The sequence below is a fragment of the Ornithorhynchus anatinus genome, chromosome 16, assembly GCF_004115215.2.
Source record: "Ornithorhynchus anatinus isolate Pmale09 chromosome 16, mOrnAna1.pri.v4, whole genome shotgun sequence".
Classification (NCBI taxonomy): domain Eukaryota; kingdom Metazoa; phylum Chordata; class Mammalia; order Monotremata; family Ornithorhynchidae; genus Ornithorhynchus; species Ornithorhynchus anatinus.
The window spans coordinates 37808462-37820488 of record NC_041743.1 but is presented as its reverse complement, the minus strand read 5'-3'; positions in this window follow the sequence as shown (position 1 = coordinate 37820488).

The window sequence follows — 12027 nt, the reverse complement described above, 5'->3', positions numbered from 1 at the left end:
CCATCGATTGACTGTTTGGAGTAGAATGGGAAGGGATCTCTCGGGAAGGAGTGAAGATCAATTCTTTTCCCCTTCCACTGGGCAAGACCAGCGTCCCGAAGCAGCGTGGCTCAGTGGAAAGAGCACGGGCTTTGGAGTCAGGGCTCATGAGTTCGAATCCCAGCTCTGCCACTTGTCGGCTGTGTGACTGTGGGCAAGTCACTTAACTTCTCTGTGCCTCAGTTCCCTCATCTGTAAAATGGGGATTAAGACTGTGAGCCCCACGTGGGACAACCTGATTCCCCTATGTCTACCCCAGCGCTTAGAACAGTGCTCGGCACATAGTAAGCGCTTAACAAATACCAACATTATTATTATTATTAAAAACATTATTATTATTGTTTCTCGCTCCTCTTTCTTTTCTCTCTCTTTATTGTTCCTCTCTCTTGCTCCCTAATCTCTCTATCGCTTTTCTCCCTTTCTCTCTTTCCCTCCCCTTTCTCTCTTTGCTCCTCTCTCCTTTTCTCTTCCTCCCTATCTCTCTCTCTCGCTCCTCTCTCCCTCTTTTTCTCTTCCTCCCTAGAGCTCTTTCTCTTTATCTCTTTCCTTCCTTCATTTATCTCTTTCTCCTTTCCATTCCTTCTCCCTTTATCGATTCTCTCATCTCTCTCTCCTTTCTCTCGTCTCTTTTTTCTTTATCTCTTTTCTCCCTCCATTTATTTCTTTTCCCTCTCCATTCCTTCTCCCTTTCCTCGCTTCTCTCTTTTTTCTCTCTCTCGCTCCTCTCTCCCTCTCTTTTTGTCTTCCTCCCTATAGCTCTGTTTCTTCTGATCTCTTTTTTCCCTCCATTTATCTCCTTTCCCTCTCCTCTCCACTCCTTCTCCCTTTCTCGCTTCTCTCTCTTTTCTCTCTCCCTACCTATCTCTCCCTCTCTCTCCCTCCTCTTCATCTCTTTTTCCTCCTCCTTATCTTCCCCTTTCTCTTTCCCACCTTCTTCCTCTCTCTCCCTCTCTCTTTCTCGCTTCTCTTTCCCTCTCTTTTCTCTCTCTCCTTCTTTTTCGTTTTCTCCCTAGCTTTCCCTCTCTTTCTTGTTTCTCTCTTTTTCTCGCTCTTTCTCCCCATCTCTCCCTCTCTCTCTTTCTCGCTCCTCTCTCCCTTTCTTTTTCTCACTCCTTTGGGGGGGGGGGTCGATCTGCCCTTTCTTGGCATCCATTTCTGTGTCTGTGTCTCTCTTTGAGGGTCTCTCCCTTCGGGTATGTCTATCTCCGCCTCCGCCCGCAACTCTGACTCCCTTTTCCCCCCTCTCTCCTAGAATCCCTGTTTTCCTTTGTCTCTGTCTTTTCTGCCCCTGCCTCCTCTCTGGACCGCCTCCCCTGTTGCTGTCTCTCCACGTCTCCCAGTGGCTCTCTTTTCTCTGGATAGGGTCTCCCTTTAACCCATCTCCCGGCTTCCTGGCTGACCCGGGGAATTTGAGAAGAGGAGGGAACAATGATTAGGAAAGGAAGGCAAGCTTTACTGGGAAGGGGGTTCAGTCTGGGGAGGGTTGGGGGAACCAGGGCAGGGAAAGGAGGGGTAGAGGGGCTGAAGCAAGGGGGGTCGGGGGTGGGAAGTGGGCAGAGAGGTCGGGCAGCAGAGGGATTTTGAAAGATCCCAGGCCCTCACCCAGCCCCCCTCCCCTGCTCCCGGACCCCTCAGTCCCCGCCCCCTAATTCCCTCCAGCTGGGAGACCTCCTTGCTCCTGGTGTGGGTTTGGCCCGGGGCCAGGCCCGCTCTCCCTGGCGCAGGGCCAGGACATGGTTTTTTAGAGGAGAAAAAAGGAAGAATTTCCTGGGTGTGTAATTATTCTAATCAATGGAATTAAATAAAAATTACCAACCCAAGGTGGGAGTCAGGCACCCAAACAGATACACCCTTTCAGAGATACACAAACACACATGGGTTCCCAAACATATGGGTACAAACATATGTATATGCAAAACTTAGACCCACACATGGTACCATACAGAGGTACACAAAAACACAGACCCACACATACCCAGCCCTGCAACAACATAGACTCGCACCACATATAAGGAGAGGCACACGCAGATTCATGGGCCGGCACATTTGCACAATCACGTAGAGTCACAAAAAAACGGATGGACACCCGTAGTTACCCTATCACAGCCCAAGAAAGGTATGGGGAGATACACACATGGATAGACACTTGGGAGACAAATGAAGCAGCAAAAGATACAGTGATTGCCCTGAAGGAGCTTACAGTGGGGGAGATGTGAACTGATTAATATACCATAGTCAAGAGAAAGAGTTCAGCTAAAAATAAATAGTAGGCAAAGGCGAATCAATCAATCAACAACAAATGAACAGAGGCTGTGTCCAATCAGACTGTACTGTATCTACCCCAGTGCTTAGCTTATGGTAGCAAATGCACCACAGTTATCATTATTATTACATAAATGAATGTACTGGACTGAAAGCATTTGGGTCTGTGACCTTAGAGCATTTGATACTCACCCCACCCTCAACCCCACAGCAGCTATGTATATATCTTTAATCATATATTATAAATTATTTATTTGTATTAGTACTTCTCCCCCCCATTCAGACTGTAAGCTCCCTATGGCAGGGAACGTGACCACTGATTCTGTAATATTGTACTCTCCCAAGCGATTATTACAGGGCTCTGCACATAGTAAGCGCTCAATATATACAACTGATGGATTGTGGACAGGGCTCGTGCCTACCAACTTTTGCCTCGTATTCACTCAAACGCTTAGCATAGTGCTCAGCGCATAGTAAGCTCTCAACAGATGTCTTTGATTGATTGATTCATCAGTGAATGTTAAGGTGAATGGCAGGAGGGTATAATGGGCAGGCTTGAGAAGCGGCATGACCTAATGGAAAGAGCACTGGGCTCTAATCCTGTCCCTGCCAATTGCTTGCCGTGTTTTCTCGGGCAAGTCACTCAACTTCCTTGTGCCTCAGTTCTCCTATCTTCCCTCTTAGAGTGGCTTAGTGGAAAGAGCACGGGCTTAGGAGTCAGAGGTTGTGGGTTCTAATCCCCCCACCGCCACTTGTCAGCTGGGCCTCAGTTACGTCATCTGTAAAATGGGGATGAAGACCGTGAGCCCCATCTGGGACAACCTGATTATCTTGGATCTATCCTAGTGCTTAGAACAGTGCTTAGACACATAGGAAGCGCTTAACAAATACCAATACTTAGAAGTGTGTCCCATGCGGGGTAGGGACGGCATTCAACCTAATTAACTTGTATCTGCCACAGAGCTTAGAACAGTGTTTAACACTTAAGTGTTTTACAATGACATAAATAACTGATCAATCAGAGACAGCTTCCCGGAGAAGGTAACTCTTTAGAAGGGCTCTGAAGGGGTGAGGGACTGTAGTTTGGCCAAGAGGAGGCGGGGAGAGCCTCATCTTGGGTTGGGGGAAGGCGATAGCAGTGGATCTAAGGCCGGAGGGTGGAGGTTACCTTGGGAAGAGCATAAAGCACGAGTTGGAGGGGCGAGGGGCACGAGAAGAGAGCAGGTAGGGAAGAGGGAGCCAGCGTTGAATCCCATCAGAATTGTTATTAAGTGCTTACTATGGGCCAAGCACTGGAATAAGCTGCAGCTGGGTTTAGTGGATAAATCATGGGCCTGGGAGTCAGAAGGACCTGGGTTTTAATCCCGGCTCTGCCGCTGAATAAACCTGCAGCTGGGTTTAGTGGATAAATCAGGGGCCTGGGAGTCAGGAGGACCTGGGTTTTAATCTCGGCTCTGCCTGCCGTGCGACCTCTTGGGTAAGTCATTTAACTTTTCGGTGCTTCAGAACCCTCATCTGGAAACTGGGGATTAAGACGCGAGCCTTATGTGGGCCAGAGACCGTGTCCAACTTAGTTACCCTGTATCTACCCCAGCGCTTAGTACAGAGCCTGGCGGCCGGCAAGCGCTTAGCAAATATCCCAATTATTATTATTATCATACAGTAGCTCGGATCTGACCCGATCTGATCTGATACGTAGTCAGGAATTTATTCCAGAAGCGATGCTTGGGGGAGGGAGAGATGTAGACAGACTGGCTCACAGGGATGTGGGGGTTGGTGTCCTTATCCAGCTGAGATAGGGTGGCAGGGGAAAGGGGCGGGGAAGGAGCACCCCCAGCCCCCTCCTCCCACCCCCCAGTCCCAGGATCGAGCCAGCCCAGGGGCTCGGCAGGCCGGGGGAGGGGAAGCCGAGAAGGGGGAGCCCGCCTCGGGCGAGTGATTCTCGGGGAGGGAGAGCAGGCAGGCGCGTGTCTGGCGGCGTGGCTGGGCCTTGCGCTCGGTGCGAATGATTGATGGGCCAGCCCGGCGCGGAGGAGATTAGCAGGTTCGCTGGGTGAGGAGATGCCTAATTGCTGGAGGACTGGAAACGGGGAGAGAGACGGCGCGCTTGTTCTCTTTCCGGAATCGGACTCCGCGGGCCTCTCCGAATTAGCCGTGGCACCAGGGGTCGCTTGGGGAGATTGCGCAAATACACCTCACTTACCACTAGACCCTCTTCCCGGCCGCCGTTCTCTGCCTCCGGGACTCAGCGACCCAGAGGGGGAAGGTTGGATTGGAACTCGGGACCCCTCTTTGGCGGAGAGCTGAATCTCCGTGTCGTCCCCCGGGGGCCTCCTGGGATTCCGCGACCCTCAGGATCCCATCCAGGGAATCCGGTTAGATACGGGAGGGTGGGTTCCGGCCTCTTTCCCCTATTCGGGATTCTCCAGAGTCCGTTTCTGCCTCTCCACCCCCCCGGCGCCTATGTCTATAGGGGGAGCGAGGGGACGGGACCCAGTCCCGTTCACTCCGAATGTCACGGTTGTTTCTGGACGACCTCCCAGGTAGACCCCCCCCCCCCCAAAGCGTGGCCTAGTGGCTAGAGCACGGGCCTTGGAAGTCAGAAGGACCTGGGTTCTAATTCCGCTTCTCTGTTGGGTGACCTTGGACGAGTCGCTTCTCTGGGCTTCAGTTTCCTCATCTGTAAAACGGGGATTAAAACTGTGAGCCCCATGTGGGACATGGCCTGTGTCCGTCTCGATTAGCTTGTATCCACCCCAGCGCTTAGAATAGCGCCTGGAACATAGTAAGCGCTGAACGAATGCCATGAATAACAGCCTCCACTGCCCTCAGCTCGCCCAGCAGACGAAGGTCAGACCCCGGGGATCAGCAGGAAAGGGAATGGTCAGCCCCACGTCCCTCTGTCCTTCCCTCCGGACAGGAATACTGTCCCCTTCTCCTGCTGCATAGAGTGGGCAGAGGGTGTTTAGGCACAGCTCCTCTTCTCTGCAGGGGGGTGGAGGGGTCGGGGTGGGGGGTCTTCTGGCTCAGATCCCCCCACGGGGCGACTGCTGCTTCAAGGAGCCCTGATTGCTGGGGGCGGAGAGAGGCAGCCGAGACCCACCTGCCCATCGCCCCTCCCTCCCTCCTCGCCTCTCCCAGAGCGCAGGTCTCTCCCCCCGCCCCTTCTCCTCCCCGCCGACCTCCCCGTCTGATTTTTCCTCCTCCCTCTCCCTCGCCCCCTCCCCCAGGCTCCTCGGGAGCCAGCGGGTCTCTCGTTCCTCCCCAGATGAGTCTTTAATTGCAGCAGGAGGGACCGAGGCTAGACAGCGAGAAGCCCTTGCAGGTTGCGAGGGGTGAGAGAGACAGGAGCCGGCTGCTGGGGGACGGAGACCCCGATTCCTTCTTCCCTGGGGGAAACTTCGTCCGTCTGTGCTGGAGGCGGGGCGGTGGTCGTTCATCCATTCAGTAGTATTTATTGAGGGCTTACTATGTGCAGAGCACTGTACTAAGCTGACCCGCGCAGACCTCTCCGGGTGTCCGGGGCATCGCAGGACTGCGGAGAGGAAGGGTCAGCAAGTCTCTGTTGCCTGGAGCAGAAAAGTGCCCCTGCCGGGGACCCGGGCGTCCGGGAGGAGGCGACCCCGACGTGACCTCCTCTAGCCTTAAAGCCCACGAGTCCCCGGCTCTCCGGACAGATGCCGGCCAGACAGTCGGGCGCAGGGATTTGAAGAGCACCCCATTTCGGGAGCGGTGCGTGTGTGTGTGTGTGTGTATTTTGGGGGGGTGGGGTGAGGGGTGCAGAGGTGAAGAGAAGGGGCCAGCAGCCAGCGCTTTCTGCCCCTTAATGAAGCAATCAGGCTGGTGTCTGCTTCGGGGGGAGACTCCCTGGCTGCCCCCCGCTCCGGGGCTGAGCCGGGCGGGGAGTCATACATCACAGAGGGGACGGGGCCTCATGATGCATGGCCCTCATACGTCGCCATGGCAACCCCGCTCTAATCATGTATTATTCTAATGTGGTTCCCCCCAACCCTCGTCCCCCTCCCCGCCATGATGTATGGCTCGGGCCTAAGCGCTCCGAGCGCTGCCCCCGCCCCACCCCAGGGCCCCTCCGACCGCCCCCTCCCCCCAAAGATTTCTCCTCCCCACCCCGACCACCGTGACTAAGTCTCTTGGAGGAAGGGGATGGGGAGAAGGGGAAGAGGGGAGAGAGATTTTCGGAACTTCTCAGCCCCTTACTGTCTTGGCGACTCGACGGCTGAGGCTGGAAGGGCCCCACGGGACGGAGGGGGCGGGCGGGACGAGGCCGGTGGGCAACCCGGGGAGGGTAGAGCTAGCGGCAGGTGGCATTTCCCCTTTCCCTCCAACTCTCTCTCTCTCTCTCTCTCATCCGCAAGCTGGCTTGGCTTTAAACCGGTCCTCTTTCTTTCAGGGTCCGTGTCTGCTCCCCTGGGCACTGTTGGATTAGCGAGGGGAGAGGGCGGGGCGAGGCAGACCCAACCAGGACCCCCTTAGTGGGGACCCCTATAACCTCTTCTCCAATGCCCCCAGAGACTCTAGGGTCTCCTCCCCGCCCATCCGGGTCTCCGACAGCCGCAGGAACCTCCTTCCTTCCTTCCTTCCTTCCTTCCTTCCTTCCTTCCTTCCTTCCTTCCTTCCTTCCTTCCTTCCTTCCTTCCTTCCTTCCCGGGCCTGGGGGCGCCTTTAGGAGAGGGAACAGCCACGGCTGGGTGTCGCACTGTCCCCAAAGGTATTCGGGGGCGGGGGGCGCAGGGAGCTCCGGGCCCCAGCCGGGTAGTACAATGGGCAGACCGGGCGCTGGCATTCCTGGGTCCGGCGGCCACAGGCCTACTATTGTTTCTTGCTCACACTATTGCGCTTGACGACCCAAATGCCATTAATCCGGCTCCCCCCGGCCCTCTCCCCGTCCCCGGCCTGGGCCCGGTGCGTAGGACAGTCATCTGCGTCCCCCTCCCCACCCCCCTCCCCATCCCACCCCCGGCCCATCCAGGGACCATAGAAAGGCGATTCATGGGGAGGCCCGAAGCCAGCTGGGGCCAGCCGCCAGCCGCAGAGGGCTAGGAGGGGACTGAGAGCTGTTTGTGTCCGGGGGGCGGTGGGCAGTGCGGGGCGGGGGTTGGGGGTCGGGTATGAATGGCGGGAGGAGCCCGGCTATGTATGCGGAGCCCCTGCCAAGCAACGCGCTCGGCTGCGTCAGCTCCAGGCCCCGCCCCGGCCTGTGTGGGAGGGAGGCCAGAGAGGAGTCATTGTCAGTGACCCGCCGCCCCCGCGCCCCGCGATGCCACGGCCCCCGGGGAGGGGTGGGGGGGGGGGTCAGCGGGGTCTGCGGGAGGGAGGATGGCTTTCCAGGGAACTTTGTCCTAGTTCCTGTTTGCTCTTGCCCCCCTCTCCCGGACGTGACACTTTTAATGATAATCGTGGCATTTGTTAAGTGCGTACCAATCTCCGTCCCCATTTTGCAGCTGAGGTCCCCGAGGCCCAGAGAAGTGACTTGATTCGCCCAAGGTCACACGGCAGACGAGTGGCGGAGCCGGGATCAGAACCCGTGACCTTCCGACTCCTAGGCCCGTGCTCTATCCACTCGGCTTCCCGGAGAGGGGCGGGGCCCCACCCAGGGCCACACAGCCAGAGGATCTGGGCTTTGAATCCAGAACCGAAGAGATCATACCATATTGCACGCCTTACCTCAAAGAGTATTCCAATCTACGGTCGATCAGTCAATCGATGGCATTTATCGATCGCTTACTGGGTGCAGAGCGCTGTACTAAGCGCTTAGAAGAGCACGGTATAGTAGCGTTGGTGGTCAAGTTCCCTTCCACAAGGAACTCACAGTCTAAAAGGGGAGACAGACATTAAAATAAATATATTACGGATACGTACAGAGGGCCACCCACCCCCCCGCCTCCCGGTGGTCGGGGGCGGGAAGGGAGAGGACGTGGGGCACAGAGGTGACTCCCCAAAGCCCAGTGGGACTAAGATGGGACAGAGAGAAGCGCGAGAGCGATTAGTCTTCCCACTTTATGGATGTGAAACTGAGGCCAGAGAACTCAAAAGCAGAGCTGAGAGGAGAACCCGGGTCTCCTTCCAGCTCAGGAAGCCGTCCACTAATCTTCACAGCCCCCCATCTTGGTGCTGAAGCCAGGGAGGGAAGTCGACTACCATGAGGGAAGAGAGAGAAGTGTAGACAGGTCCCCTCAGCAGCAACTTTGATCCTGAAATTTCTTGAGGTTGTCTATCAATCTATCAATCAATCAATCATCGTATTTATGGAACCCTTAACGTGTGCAGAGCACTATACTAAGTCCTTGGGAGAGTACAATCTAATAGAGTTAGTAGACCCGTTCCAGCTCACATCGATTTTACAGTCTCGGAAAAGGGGCGGCCTGAGGAGGTCGCTGGCCAGCCTTTTAGCTCCTGGCCGAATTTGTAAATTGGTTCACTTAGCACCTGAAGACAGAGCCACCCGTGAGAGCTTTAAGAGCTGTTTTTTTTTTAAAAAAAAACAAAACAAAAAACCCCCCACACCTCCTCCCTCCCAAAAAGAATTTAGATTTCATCTCCTCTGAGGTGTGTCTCTGGGACTGCTGAACTCCCAGACAGCTGTGTTTTGAGATTTATTAATCAGGGAGAGCTGGACCTCCAGTCCCTCGGCCCTCCGACTGGACCTCCAGTCCCCGACCCACCGACCTAGAACAGAAGTCGCTCGATGCCAGAGTTCTTTCTCACTGGCTCCGGGCCTGTGGCTTAACTGCAAGGATGGAGATGCTGCCGCATAAATCCGAAGGGAGGACTGCCAGGGCGGATGAGGGCGAACCTATCACGGGAGGCTGAGATTCCTAAATCCCCGGAGAAGGGTCTGTTTCTGCTCGGAGACCCCGGCCCGGGCGGGAAGGACCTTACTTGTGGGACAGGCCCCACTCTGAGCCGCCCCCGTCCCCCCTCAAAACTCCCCACCCTCTGGTCCAGAGCTTCCTGCCGGCCCAGCCGCGCTCATCCGGAAGATTCATTGACCCTCTGGGGGCAGTGAGAGGCCGGGCGACTGGGGACCGCTAAACGGCAGCTCTGCCTGTCATTAGCGGGAGCTGAGATTAACGGGGATCAATAGCCAGAGCTTCACGCCCCATAGATCATCACCCCGCCTCTGCTGCTCTGGACACCCTCGTTAGAGAGACGACGGCCGGCTGGGCCCCAGTGCCAATCTGGGAAGCGGCAGCCCCCCGCCCCCCTGCGACCTCACCGATGGGCCCCCATCTCTCCGAATCCTCCTTCCCCAGACCCCTGACCCCCAATATGCCGATCTCTCGAGGGATCGGGGCCAGACCAAGGAGGCAGTTCAGGTCTCTGTGGTCAACTGGCTTCCTGCTGGTCTCCTCCCGCAACCCCTCTAGGTGTTCTTCCCATCCGGGAGGTGGAGGGGGGTGGGGATGGGATAGGGAGGAAGAGAGGGAGAGGCGAGGTCTTCGTTTTCCTGGAAAGCAGTGGGAAGCAGGGGATTTAGTGGACAGAGCACGGGCCTGGAAGTCAGGAAGATCCGGGTTTTAATTCCCGCTCTGCCACTTGTCTGCTGGGTGACCTTGGAAAAGTCGCTCAACTGCTCTGTGCCTCAGTTGGCCTCATCTGTCAAATGGAGATTAAGACTGTGAGCCCTCTGTGGGACCGGGATTGTCTCCAACCTGATTAGCTTGTATCTACCCCAACGTTTAACACAGTGCCATAAAAAAAAAAAAAGAGAGAAGAACAGCGGAACCCTCTGTGCTCTAGTCTTTGAGCTCCTCGTGGGCAGGGAATGTGCCTATTATATTGTACGCTCTCAAGCGCTTAGCACAGTGCTCTGCACCCATTAAGAGCTCAATAAATCGATTGACTGGCAGTCAACCTATTCACTCCCCACTCCGCCCACGTCACTTTCTCCCAGCCTGTCCAGACGGGGCCTCTCCTGTTCTGGATCTCCTTTCCCTCCCTCCTCGCGACCAGGCTCAGAGGGTCCGAGCCCCATGTCTTGGGCAGTGTGAGCATCTTCCTTAGGCTTTTTCAGGGTCCCCTGGATGCAAGGTCAGTCCCCCGGGGGTCGGCCCCGCGTCTGCCACGCTCCCCTCCCCCCCAGGCTCCTCCCTCCTCCACCCAGCTCAAGTTCTGTGGCCAAGTCCACGGCTCCCTTTAATTATTATTATTTTTGTTGTATTTATGAAGTCCCTTCTCAGGATCGAACCTGGAGAGTTTCCAGTACTCTACCAGGAGAAGCAGCGTGGCTTAGTGGAAAGAGCACGCTCTTGGGAGTCAGAAGTCGTGGGTTCTAATTCCGCATCCGCCACTTGTCAGCTGTGGGACTTTAGGTAAGTCACTTAACTTCTCTGGGCCTCGGTGTAAAATGGGGATTGAGACTGTGAGCCCCACGTGGGGCAACCTGATTCCTCTGTACCTCCCCCAGCGCGTAGAACAGTGCTTGCCGAGTAGTAAGGTCTTAACAAATGCCATTATTATTATTATTATTATTATTGTTATTACCATTCTCGGCTATGGGAGAGAATCAAGCGGAGGCATATCCGTTCCTAACTTGGGCAGTGGCTAGAGAGTGGCGAGCAATCTGCTACAAGTCAAAACTCACCTGTGCTGGGCAGCAGGGGCATGGAGAGAATCGAGGGGGGAAACTCGAGTTTCCCGCGCGGGAGCCGGCAATGGTAAATCGGCATCTCGGTAGTTTTACCACGAAAACTATGGCTACGCTACCAGAACGATTGCAGATGGAGAGTGGAGCTTTCGGGGAGAGAAGTGTCCACGGAGTCGCTATGTGTCAGAGACGACTCGGCAGCAGAAGACAAGACGAGACATTTATTAAGCGCTTACTATGCTCCAGGCACTGTACTAAGACCGGGGGGGAAACAAGCAAATCGGGTTGGACACAGTCCCTGTCCCACGTGGGGCTCACAGTCTCAACCCCCGATTTACAGATGAGGTAACTGAAGTTCCGAGAAGTGAAGTGACTTGCCCAAGCTCACACAGCAGACAAGTGGCGGAGCTGGGATTAGAACATACGACCTTCTGAATCCCAGTCTCCTGCCCTTCCTCTCCGGTTTTGGGAGGGAAGGGATTTGGACTGGGTGGGGGGCGTGGGGGTTCGGGGGTCCCAGAAACCTCTTACAACGCCCCCTCCCTTCTCTGATCCCCCTCCTAACTGGGGCATAACGGCGCCTGCAAGAAACGTTAGGGAGGCTGAAAAGGCACCGGGCAAAGGCCCAGGGAAGAGGCAGATGCAGAGAGACTTGGGGGAAGGTCGTGGGGCAGGGGGTCCTGCTTCAGAGACGAAAGGCTGCTCGAATTCAAGATGATTCCATCCTCTACGTGGGCCTAATAAAACGATAACGACAACAGCAATAATAATTGATAAATGATAACTATACGCCAAGCACTGTGCTGAGCGCTGGGGTAGAAACAGTATAATCAGATCCAAATCTCCTCATTTAGCTGCGGGGAAGGGGCAGGGGACAGCGAGTCGGAAAAGCAGCGTGGCCTAGTGGAAAGAGCCCGGGCTTGGGAGTCAGAGGTCGTGGGTTCTAAACCCGCCTCCGCCACTTGTCAGCTATGTGACTATGGGCAAGCTACTTCACTTGTCTGTGCCTCGGTTACCTCATCTGTAAAATGGGGATTAAGACTGTGAGCCCCATGTCGGACAATCCGAGTACCGTGAATCTCCCCTAGCACTTAGAACAGTGCTTGGCACACAGTAAG